Source organism: Peromyscus californicus, unplaced genomic scaffold (genome assembly GCF_007827085.1).
Source record: "Peromyscus californicus insignis strain IS unplaced genomic scaffold, ASM782708v3 Scaffold_7__1_contigs__length_154581171, whole genome shotgun sequence".
NCBI lineage: Eukaryota > Metazoa > Chordata > Mammalia > Rodentia > Cricetidae > Peromyscus > Peromyscus californicus.
This window is the reverse complement of record NW_026294595.1, coordinates 42,033,894-42,046,913: the sequence shown is the minus strand read 5'-3', so window position 1 is coordinate 42,046,913 and position 13,020 is coordinate 42,033,894.

Here is a 13,020-nt window from a genome sequence, read left to right as displayed (position 1 = left end):
GTAATTATTGGGTAAATGTAAAATGATATGAGTCCATATATATATCCATATCAGAGTTTACTTTTCTCTTGCATATGCTTAGAGTGAAATTCACAGTCATATGCTTAGATGAAATTCACATCATACTTGAGGAAGACTCTTGGACAGGTGTACAATACTAGAATTTTTTCTTTTGATTTATGAAAGCAAGTTAAGAACCAAATTAAAACAGGTTTTATTTTAGTTCATTTAAATCTGTGTTGTACAATCTTAAAGGTCATCTGTAATCTGCCTTCCATCAACTGTCCAGCTTTTGTGTCCTCTTCATTAGCTCTAATATAAATTTTAATGCTTTGCTATCTTTTCTTCTTACACATTGATTTTAATCACTTGTGGGTGTGATACACCCTTGTGAGCACAGCACATGGGTGCTTATGAGGGCACACACATGCCATGTAGTGTGTGTGATCAGAGGACTACATTGGATGTTAGCCCTTATCTCCTACCTTGTTTGAGGATCTTTTTGTTGTTTTTCTGATGTGTACACAAGACTAGCTTGCTCAGAAGCTTCCTGGGATTTTTCTGTCTCTGCTCCATCTCCCTGAAGGAGTGCTGGGATTACAGATGCTTACACTATGCTTCTAGCTTCTTCATGTGTTTTGGAAATTTGAACTCAGTTAGTTCCTCAATCTTATATATAGCAAGTTCTTTCACTCTCCTGTCCCACATTGCTTTTTTGATGTGATACATGGCACTCTTCCAGTCTTTTGTAGGCACACACATTGTTTATGGCTTTATTCCATGACCTCTCATTAAGTGACTGATTTTGTACTGGTTTGTACACTGCTTAATATTTTAATGATGTTTTTAAATCTTTCCAAGGAGATGGTTGTTTCATGGTCATCATAGACTATCATTGACTTTTGTTTTCTTCCAACTTCCTGCTAAGGGGTTTTGACTATATAACAGGTACATGTTGGACCACTTAATGTTTATGATATTCAACCATTTAAGAACCAAGTTTTATGAAGGATTTTTTGAGTAAAATTATATGATGGTCTGTGTAATAATAGATAACACTACTAGAAATGCTGCTAATGTCGAAAGTGTATATGTTTAGTCCAGAGCCATTTTGTAGACCAAAAACTAAATGCATAAGTGATGGAATTGGCATAACCTCAGTGATTAAGCTAGTGCAGTACTTGATACCCTTCCCTCCACCAGTTAAAGTATTGCCGATAAGAAACACTCATTCAATATAAACACACAGACACTAGGTCACTTAGATCCTCATAGAGCAGCATTGTTGACTACACTCATTCCCAAAGGGCCAAGAAGTATTGCAGCAGCAATAGATAGAATGCTAGACAAAAGCTCATGTTGAGAGGCATGTTCCTTGATGTCAAGGTTTAATTTTTCATGTCCTAACTGGGAAAACTCTGATGAAGAATGGATCCTAAGCTTTATTTATTCATACAGAAAATGGGTCTAGTAGTTTTAGAGATGCCAAGGGACTTAACAGGTCTGATATTTTGCATTGCATAGAAACAGTCTTACCAAATGTTATCTGACATTACTAACATGCTTGAACCTCACAGTTGAAAGAAAATTATTTATTATTTAACCCATTATAATTTACAAATTGCATATGGATAGCAACCTATATATTTGAATGTGCTTTTAGAATGTGTCTCTTTATACTCCATTTTGTCAAGGTCCACAGGAAAATTTAATTTTGTTTCTGCAAATTACTTAGAGAAGACAATTCTTCTGAGTTTTCAGCTTAGATGATTTTAATGCTATAGTTATTTTTTGTTTTCATTTCCAAGAGAGATCTTATGGCTTTTGTTTTAAAGATAGCTTTCAATGTCCCTAAAATTACTTTATCATTTTAGCAATATATCTCCTCAAAGAATTTTTGTTTTAGAAAATGAAATGATGAAAAATAATACTGAAGACAACTGCAAGTTTTTCTTATTATATAACACAGTATTTTTATAGCTACCTTAATCTACAGATTGAATAGAATATAAAATGCAGATTGGGACACATTATTATATGTTTTTTATTAATTTTATTTGTTTTAATTTCAACTTACACCCCTTCCTTTGTCTACTGACTGAAGAAATTATATTTCTGGAAAATGACTTCCATACATTTAAAGAACATTTCCCATTATCTGAAATCAAACTAGTACAAATGCTTCTCCTTTGATCATGAGCAGATTTGAAGTGTGGCTCTGGCAGGGCAAACTCCAAGTACCTACTCTACATAAATTAATCTCTGAAAGGGAAATGCATTATGCTTATAATTGAAGTTATCATTGCTAATACCACCATTAATGCTGATTGAATCTTAAATTTGTGTTGGGATCATTTATTTGAGAACACTCTATCTCTTAAAAATTCATGTCAAGTACACCCTATATAGGATAATCTATAGTCTTGAAGCCATTTCTTAGGCTTTGGCAATCTGGAGAAGGACAGATTCTGAATCTAGAAAAAAAATAAAACCCTTACTTTATGAGAGGAGGGGAGAAATATACTTTACAGATATACAATTTAGCTTAAGTGTTCTGTTTTTAAATATGAAAGAGTTGATAGATCTGTGAACAACACCATCTTTTTAAAATACTCATTTTCATTTTGTAAAAATCAAACTTCTCATTTTTAACCCTTTCTTCTTTGCTTCCTGTGCTAAGTTCTTGAAAAAAGTGACATTTTTTATGATCTCCCCATTTCTTCATATTCTTTCTCCTGTTTCTTCAGAGTTTTCCCTGCACAGAAGGTCAACATTGCCCTCTACCCAATTCCTCTTTTTGTAAACTAATCAGGAGGGGCCCCCTTGAGACCTCCCCTTCTCTCCTTTAGCATATCTAGTCATTCTCCAGGTACTGTTTCCTATACAGCACATTGAAGACATTGACAGCATCCTCTTCCCATTGCCTTTGTGTAAACAACAGCTGTACAATTCTGAGCAGAGCCATGTATAACTGACAGTTCAGATAAAGATATGCATACTGATTGATCTTTTAGTAAAACCTAAATTACTTCCTTTTTTAAAAATTGGCTACATATCGAAGTTAGATATGTCTTTGAATAATACAAATATAATTATATTTTGACCTTGTTAACTGTCTTTAGTGGTTTTCCAAACCTAAGGTACGATCCAAATTCCTGTTTGAGGTGTTCTCTGTTGAGCTTTTCTATTCTTTTTTTTTTGCAATTATTCACCTTGCAATTTTGCTTGTCTTCTGGTCTTTTGTGAATGTTGGTTTCTGTACAAGAATTGTCTCACTGCCTCTTTGCTTGGCTGCTTCCAGTTCATCTTTTAGCTTTCTCTAACACCCAGGCACCTGTAGCTCATGTAATATAGTCCCACTCTTGTTTTTCCAGATCATGCATTCAGTACATTCCACAGTGATAAGGACTATGCTGTGAGATATTTTTGATCCTGTTCTGACACATAAAACCTGTTTAGAGTTAGAGGGCGGAGCTAGCCACTAGCCAACCAAAATTAACCACAGAGGTTTTGGAGGATTGTAGACAGATAGGAAAGGAAGTAGTAGGGCAGGGCAAAGAGGGATCTCAGCCCTTTTGGAGGAAGGGACAGAGCAGGTAGGAGAGGCCTGGTGGCTTCTCTGCTTCTCGGAGCTTCAGGTTCGTACTCTGATAACTGACTCCTGAATTTTTCTTGATAAACAATATTTAGAATAACACTTTAGGACTATGTGTTTCTGATTGAGCTTTGGACTTCCAGTGGGAAAGCAGGAGGCGTGCTCAATGTGTGTTTTGGGCAAATTACACACTTTTTCAAGTTAGCCTCAGTTTGCACACATCAAAGATGAGGATAACGACAGGAAGTGGTGAGCTTGGCAGACACCTGTGAAACAGGACTTACTGGCAGACTACTTTCGTTTATACTTTCTGTCACCAGACATCTTCAATCTTTGCATATTTTCTGTCATGTGGGAATGTCACTGTTTGGTCATTGCACAGAACGTGCCTCGGATGATACATGGGTACAAGAATGTAAAGAGAATCACATGGAGCCATCTTTCCAACCATCTAGCTAATTTACATCTCTAAGACTAGATTTAGATAATTATAGAGTAAGAGGCAGATGTTGGTGATACACTTCAGCAAGGCACTGTCCCCGGATAAGAAAGGCAACACAACGTTTGAAAGGAAATCGGTCTGCCCTTTTTTCTGGGAGTCCATATTTTATTCTCTGAGCAGATTGGGACCTTGAGTTTGCCAGGCTCAATTTATAGGGATTTATTGTTAAGGCCTAAGCTGGCAGTTAGAGAGGCAGCAGTTGTCTCATGGGAATACAAAAGTAGTACACAGAGTATGCCAGCCTTGCCAAGACAGGAATGACCTTTGAAGATGTCAAAGGGACTTTTATGGATGTACATTTTTGTATTCTGTTAATGACACTCCAAGGTATCAGAGTTTCTTGTTAGTTCTTCCAGGCAACCAGCTTGCTTGTTTTGTACTCTCTATTTCCCCTTTGAATAAGTGTTTATACTTATTTTGACTCATTCAAAAACATCTATTTAGAGTGAAAACTGTTCCATAGCAATGTATGGAAGTATTGTCTTGAGGGTTCCGTAAGAGTCCCAGGCTCCCCCTTTGCCTGTTGACTGTCCATAGGCTTCTTTCTCGCATCATCTGAAAGTGCACTGACATCCTTTGCTTTTGCTCCCATCAGAACTCTCTCCTGCATCCCATCCTCATAGGGGACCACTTGGTCACTGTGGCACAGTAATAATTTCTCTGGGAAGTGAACTTCAGAAGAAAGAGTGAATGGAATAATGGCCACATAACGTACTTTCTTTTAATAGTGAATTCCTATTATCCTAACCAACCTTACTACAAAGCACCGCTATTGATAATTTCAACCCTGATGTTTCAGGCTAATGGGAAGTGCTTTGGTCATTATGAAGATTTAAAAATAGTTCTTAAATTCTATCAACTACAAAATCATTAAGGAACACTTCATTGAAACTCCAATCAAAAGACAAATAATCCAAAATCATGTCTATTTTTATGCTGACTGTTGCTTATATCCTTTGCTGTATTTAAAGAGACAGTACCCCAATCTTAAATATTTTGAGATTATTTCCAAACTACGCCCATTAAAAACTTAAAGTGATATGCAGAATTTTCTTGTGCTTGACATCACTTTTTTTTTTAAGTCTTAAGACCTGAAAGAATGATTCAATGGATAAAGCTTTCACTGTGCAAATCTTCAGCCTGAAGCTCAGATCCCCCACAACTGAAGTAAAAGTCAGGTGGGCATGCCATCTGCCTGTAATCCCAGCCTTTAGGAGGTAGATACAGAAGATCCTCAGGACAAGCTGGCTAGATAGACTAACTGGAATTGTTGAGCGCTGGGTGCAGTGAGAAACTCTGCCTCAATGGGTAATGTGGAGCAAGATTGAGGAAGACACTTGATATCAACCTCACCACTCTACTCTCAAATGCACACACATGTACACACACACACACACACACACACACACACACACACACACACACACTGCCCTACATATGCAAACATGCACACAGAAACACACACATGCATCCACACACCACACAGCCATACACAGGCAAAATAAAAAGGAATCTTGAGTAAGACCTTCCAGTCAAATGGGACCTATCCTAAGTAGATAGCTGTTTGAGTAGGGAAGCAATCCAATTACAGCACAGCATTGCCTATCATCAGGCTGTTCCTGCCCTCCTTTTAGCACTGTTTTTCCTTCAGTATCAGGGCACTTATTGCCGGGGACCCCAAGATTCACCACTCCGGGAATTATTGGTTACTGTGGGGCCAGAGGTGCCTTTACAAACAATGGGAGCCTAAACCTTGGTATTTCCCAACTGTCATTCTCCTGTCACCACAGCCCTGTTTAAAAGGGGTTGGGGCTCTCCTTTCTTTACATATGCATAAGCTCCATTAGTGTTAATCACATGCTCCATTTTAGAGCTGTTTTGGCCCCTCCGGTTAAATGGGCGTTTAAGCAGTTTTTAATGCATTATATGTACTTATTTTTTAAACGAGTATTATATGCCCAATTGACTGGAATGAATACAAAGTCCATCAGGTGAATACAGATTTATAATTGTTTTTTAAAGCATGTATTATTTACTCAACCAACCATGACAGCCCTTTTGGAGTCATTCCAGCTGAGAGGGAAATACATGTATATGTCAATACCAAATAAACCCTCGTGAAACCTTCCAGCAGGCTTCTCCCTGCTAAGCTTCAAGCTTATCTGGTTAATGATTTTCTTTCAACCACTTTCTCTTTGGCACAAACAAATTCTCAAAACCTTGTTCACTATTTTTAGCTTGCATTATCACTGTCTGTAAACCAGATGAAAGTTACACAATGCCTCATTTGATCCAAATGTCTTCAACAAGATCATCAGGTACATTGTATATACATAACATTAAGCCTTAATACTGAAGAACAGGGCCGACTTCTTTCAAGCATGATATAACCAACCTACATAGATAGTAGATATAAATAAATAATTGGATATTAGAAATTATCTGAATTGTCTAAAAATTACTAAAACTAGGAAGACTCAAAAGAAGTTAATATATTTTTTCTTTTCAGAGACAAGTTCTGTTTTGCCCATCTTTTTTTTTCTTTTTTTTTTTTAATTCTTTCTCCAGCCCCTCAGACTCATCTTTTCATAGATACAATTATGTTAGGTTTCTTTTCTTCCTTATTTGTGCTTATAGGGCTATTGTAAATTTATTGTCTGAGGCTTCTGTATTTGTAGTATCTTTATAAATACAGTAGCACATAAACTGTAGATTAGTATATGGGAATTTGTTTGATTTTTCTAAGAGAGATGCATCATGTAATATTGGACAATGTGTTTGTACTTAAACCAAATGAAAGATGGCTGCTGTGGGCTCTAACTTAACTCATAGGTTCAATGGTAGAGTTGAGTCCAGATTAGCTTTGTGTTGCTTGTTTTTTACAAAGTATAGCACATGGAACTTCAGTGTTTAACTGGATGAAATTTAAAAGTGCTCAGATTTCCACAGGACTTCACAAAGACACCTACAAGTTTTAGCATTTCAAAGGTTAGCATGAAAAAATGTTAGCATTCACTGAAGTGGTCAAGGAGACATCAATCCAATGGTGTATACATGTGAAGATTCTTCTGTGCGTTCACTGTCAACAAACACTGGTGCCATTTTCTGCTTTTTCTTTTATAAGTTGTGCTTGTAGCCTGAGGTGCTTGCCTGAGAGTTTGCCCATGTGGAAGACTCCTGAGCTCAGCTATACTACTGAATGCTGCTGGTATCCAATGCATCCTAGTCTGTGGTTCTTCATTGCTCTTACATGTCTGCTAGGAAAGGAGGTTCTGATAACATAGTTCAGAAACCAGGCAGTGACAGGTGGAATACTGTTTCCTTACGTGACTGCAAAAGATGCTCACCTTCATACAAGGTATCTTTGAGAAATAATAGAGCAAGGTGACTTCATAGGACTCCATGGTAGGATTGTTTTGTCATCCTGGTGATTGAACCTAGGAACTGGTGCATGCCAGGCAAGGCCTCCATCCGTCCAGGTTGAAATTCCTAATACTGGATAAATGGTCATCCTGGCCACTTATTTATACCTATGGTACTCAACTGCAGATTCACATTATTGTCTGTTGTGATGCCTGAAGCCATTTAACCTCCACATATCATAGATGGTTCCTTTTCTTATTTAACTTCCTTATTTCTTTTGCTACATGTACCTCAGAGTTCTCCATCCTCATCTTCCTTCGACAAGTACTGACTGCAAGTTTGCCATGTCTTTCTGTCTGAATTTGATTCTGAGTGGAAAGCCTAAGTCTTTAAAAGAGCCATAGTTTAGTAAGAAATATATATATATATATGAAAATATTCTAATTTAATAAAGGTAGTTGGGTTTTGGCAGTGGCTTGAATTGGTAAAACTTTGTTTGATGCAGACATTTCTTCGTATGTGTTAACCTTTAGCTTAGCTGGACTTTTTCTTAAACTGAAGGAAGAAATTTCCTTGCAGAATCAAAAGTATCCCATTAGAATGATTAGAATTATTCAGTGTCCTTCTCAGTGAGTAGATTGATTAAATATATTCATTTTAAAGAATATAAAATATGCAGTTAATAAATTCCATACAATAAAAATATCATGTGCGCACACACACACACACCCAGACACACATAGACACAGACAGACAGACAGACAGACACACACACACATGCATGTCCAGCAGTAATAGCCTCATTTCAAGCTGGACAGTACTGTTCATAGCATTGTGAAATCTGACCAACCAAGAGCATAATTCACAAAAGAATAAAATAATATTTTATGATATTATAAAAAGACTATAAAAGTGTTAGCATGGCATTTTCCTCCTCATTTTCATTTTAAGAGTTTTTCAGAATTACTCAAAATGCAGATCTGGAGATGAGCAGAACATGCCATCAATCTTAAACCACATACCAGCTGCATACTTTGTGTTTTCAACCAGCATGTTTTTTCTACTGTTTTATAAACAACAATTCCATTTCTATGTTTGTGTCCCATAGTGCAATGCCCTTTGTGAATGGGCACCATACAAATTTCCACAGAGTAATCACACCGATTAACTGACCTAGCTCATTAATTAACACACTCGGAGAACTCTAAAAAGTTTACCAGGGAGGTGAGTAGTGATGTGACATCGACCGTGACATTTTCTTTTCAGTTGTTGTTTTTCTTGTATTTTAAAAATTTGTTTTCTCTCCCCTGGTTATTTACCCCCTTGAACAGCAATATTACTGAAATGTTGTATTAGGCAAAAAACTACTTCTACATTCAGTGATCTCTCAAAATACACAAGCATTTCACTAATTGGAATAATCGTTAGGATTTACTCATTCTTGCATTTGGAAGGCAGCAAGCACTATTAACATGAAAATAATTAAGTAAAAGGCACCAAACACTTAGCAGTGTGGCGATTGCATCTCAGAAAAATAGGGAGAAAACTGTGATTTTTAAATGTTGATTGCTAGTAACAATTGGAGCTTCTATTCTCTGAGCCAAACAGCAGGGATTTCATAAGGACTTCATTGCAACAGACAAGAACAACCAAATAAGACCTCTCTACCCAACCGATGATTTGCAAAACCAAAAAACCAGAAAAACAAAATAAATGATATATGTACATTTTTCCCAACTTGCTTTTTAGAGAACATGTATTTGTGATCCATCTATCATTTTATATTGTTTTTCATTAAAGATAAATATAGATCTTTTTTTTCTTTTTTTTTAAGAAATTTTTTTTTTGTGTGTGTGTGTTTTTAAAGATTTATTTATTTATTATGTACACAGTGTTCTGTCTGCATGTATCTCTGCAGGCCAGAAGAGGGCACCAGATCTCATTACTGATGGTTGTAAGCCACCACGTGGTTGCTGGGAATTGAACTCAGGACCTTTGGAAGAGCAAGCAGTGCTCTTAACCTCTGAGCCATCTCTCCAGCCCCTTTTGGTTTTTTTAAGACAGGGTTTCTCTGTATAGTCTTGTGCCTGTCCTGGATCTTGCTCTGCAGACCAGGCTGGTCTCAAACACACAGAGATCCACCTGGCTTTGCCTCCCAAGTGCTGGGATTAAAGGTGTGTGCCACTACAGCCCAGCCAGATATTTTAAAAAACTTACTTTATATATTTCCCAATCCTTATTTTGTTAAAATATCTCAAACCCTATCAAATTGATTCAAAGTAAAAGGAACCATCCTGGTATGGCAGAGATATCCCCCCAAAAAAATCACTTTGTTCTGAGAAGTCAGAACACTCACTCATTCTGCCTTTCCAGCTAGAAAGACAGCACACACACCTATGGAGTTATAGTATTCTGCCTTGCCCTGGCTCTCAGAACCCCCTGCCATCCACACTGCAGTGGGGCTAAGTTCACGGTGGAAAGCTGTCCTAAATACACATGATGGAAGGGCCACATGACGGGATGCAGATCTGTGTGCTCTCCCACATTCCACCACATACACACCCTGGTTCTGCATTGTTAAGAAGGCCCTGCAAGAGGTCTTTGAGCTGGTGCTTACATACAGTCTCATGGCTGGTAGGCATGCATGTCTTGAGACTGGAAACAGTTCTCCTGATACTAGTTTAATGTGCATCAGGGAAATTAGAAGGACTACCTACATCTTTATTGGTTAAATAAGCATTCTGTCAAATATTGTAACTGATGCAGGCCAACAATATGATTCTAAAAAGGTGTTAATCCTGGCTTAACTTGCATATCACATTTTGGCAGGTGCTTTCAAAGTTTCTCTGCAAGACACAATGAAGTGCTGAGAAGAATCTACTGCGATACAGATACAGGGCTCCGCATATGCTTATTGACTGTGACACAGTCTAATCAAAGAAAGAACATAATTAAGTGCTGTAGCTCAGAGCATCTTTGAAGTCAGAATTCTGCTGATTTTTTTTATTTTATGTGATTGCTTACAAATTAGTTCTCTATTTGCTCCTAAAGAATACACTTAAACACTCAATCAATGAATAACCTACAGCAGTTTGTTGTAGATTCAATAATGGGAATGGTGGATTGTACCAGGATAGTCAGATATACCCATAGGGAGTGTCAGTGGTCAAAATGCTTCCATTGCCAGAAGGTGGTCTGAAAATGGTCTGGAAATTCGATACAGCATTGACCCTCCATTGTAGTCAGGATCCACAGTCAGTTTCTCAGCTGAATGGGAAGTTTTAAAAAGAATGATTTAAACATACATAAATTTTAAGACTATATTTCCAACTAGCTTTTTCTTTAGAATAATTTTAATTGCATTCGTTCAAATGAGCTACACAGCAAAATATAATTATTTTATTAGAGGCGAAGTGTATCTAAAATTGTCTTATTTTCAAAATAGTTTTTATAAAATATGTAAAAGTACTAAATAATTTGAAATTAGAGTTAACTAATATTTATATCTGTATAAATATAAATGAATTGGCATCTGCAGTTCATTCCTAAATTCTTGTTATCAAGCAATAAACAGTCAAATGTCAGCACATAACTAGTGGTATAATTTCTATTATACTGATTTTTAAAAATGTTATCAGTGGATTAGGAACAAAGTAAGTGGTAAGATTTCTATGTAAACAGGCTATAGCAGTTTACCAAATGTCATGTAAGTGTGTTTGCTTTGTATTTTGTTCTGAGAACTGCCAGTTTATTTTTGTTAAAACACACATCAATTTCACACTGCAGAGCTCTTAGGCCCTTTCATTTATATCGTTATTCCAAATCACTTGGAGATGACAATTTTGTTAGCCCACCATCGGAATAAGACTAAAAATTAGAATTCCCAACAACAAAAAGCAACACAAATTGGAATATTCTTAGCTTGGGGAAGTGGACATTTCTTGTGACTTTTATACTCACAGTCTCACAAATCACAAACACACATTAAAATGGCAACATAGCAGATAAACCATGATACTGACTTTGTGCATGTTAGGTTTCTGTCTTGTAAAACGATTTCATTTGAAGAATGAATGTTATCATATTTACTATAGTAAATGTATACATATGTGCATAATGCCTATATAGGCATGCATACACGTAGAAAGATGTAATTCAATGTTTTAGTTGGTGAATGTATTATGAGACATAAATTTCCTATTTTGGGATGCCAATGCTAAGTTATCAGTTTGACATTTACAATAATTTAGTCTAATAATGTGGAAAAAATCATAGAACCATTCTGCAAAGATGCTGAGGATAAAAGTCTCTGATATTCTGTACACACAGCAGCTTGTTGATTTTTATTTACTTATTTTAATTGATTAATTTTTAGTTAAGGTCTAGACTCAGCTCACATTTCTCAGCCACAGAAATCTGATGATTTTTTTAACTGCAATGTTTGTATGCTAGATTTCACTAATGCCTGGAACAGTAATAAAATAAAAGTAAATTTTTTCACATTGGTTGACAGTTTTTTTTTTTTTTTGTGTGTGTGTGTGTGTGTGTGTGTGTGTGTGTGTGTGTGTGTGCGCATGTGTGTATGTAGGAGCTACTTTTTAGGGAAGGTTGCATTAAGTCCCATGGCTTATTAATTAATATATAAATTTATTAAGACCTACTCATAAGATCTACATAGAAAAAATAGTGTTTATCTTTGTGTGGTATGACATAAACTAGTACAACATGAGTTAACTAATAAACACAGAAATGAGGTAACTTCAGTATCACCTTGGGCTTTTACCCCCCCCCCCCTTGGACTTTCTTCTATATGAAGGTAGACTATGCTATACTATAAAATAATTTGGCTGATTTTAATCTGTCCAGGAACATTGTGGATATTAATTGTAGACACAATAAAACTTGCATATAGTGAAGGCATCTGTGTTGGACATATGCAAAGTGCCTGGAACTGGGCAAGGCACCTCATTAGATGTGTGGAAACTGCTAAGTCTATTCTGCATTCTATATTCATCACAAGGATTCTAATATTTTGTGCCTTTTTATGTATGAAGACTACATTTTCTAATTTGGCCAAACCAGCTGGGAAATTAGAGTGTACCTTAAAAATAACGCAAGGTACAGAACAAAATTTGCATAAGGACTGAGCTCAAGAGAGTTTAAGGACTAAAAGTGCGAGAAAAAAAATTTACTTGTTGCCTAGCTCATAATTGTAACCTGGTAGTAATTGTCCTGAAGCTGATTTTTTTCCAAGAGGAGAGGGCGTGACTTTATCTTATTTAGAGTTGTTTATTCAGCTCCAAGCACACAATGGGTGCCCTGTAAATATGTGCTACATTCATGCATAAAGAGATATACTTTTCTTCATTTCCATCTTAACAAAAATGTTAGTTATTAAGCATTAATTTAAATGCCTTGTCATTTCTGTTTCTCAGCACTGGGCTTTGCATGTAGTGTCTTGCTCATGCAAGGCATGCACTGTGGTACCCAACCACAACCTCATACTTTTCAAAAGGCTTTGTTTTGAGACAGAGTCTTGCTAAATTACTTAGATTAGGAT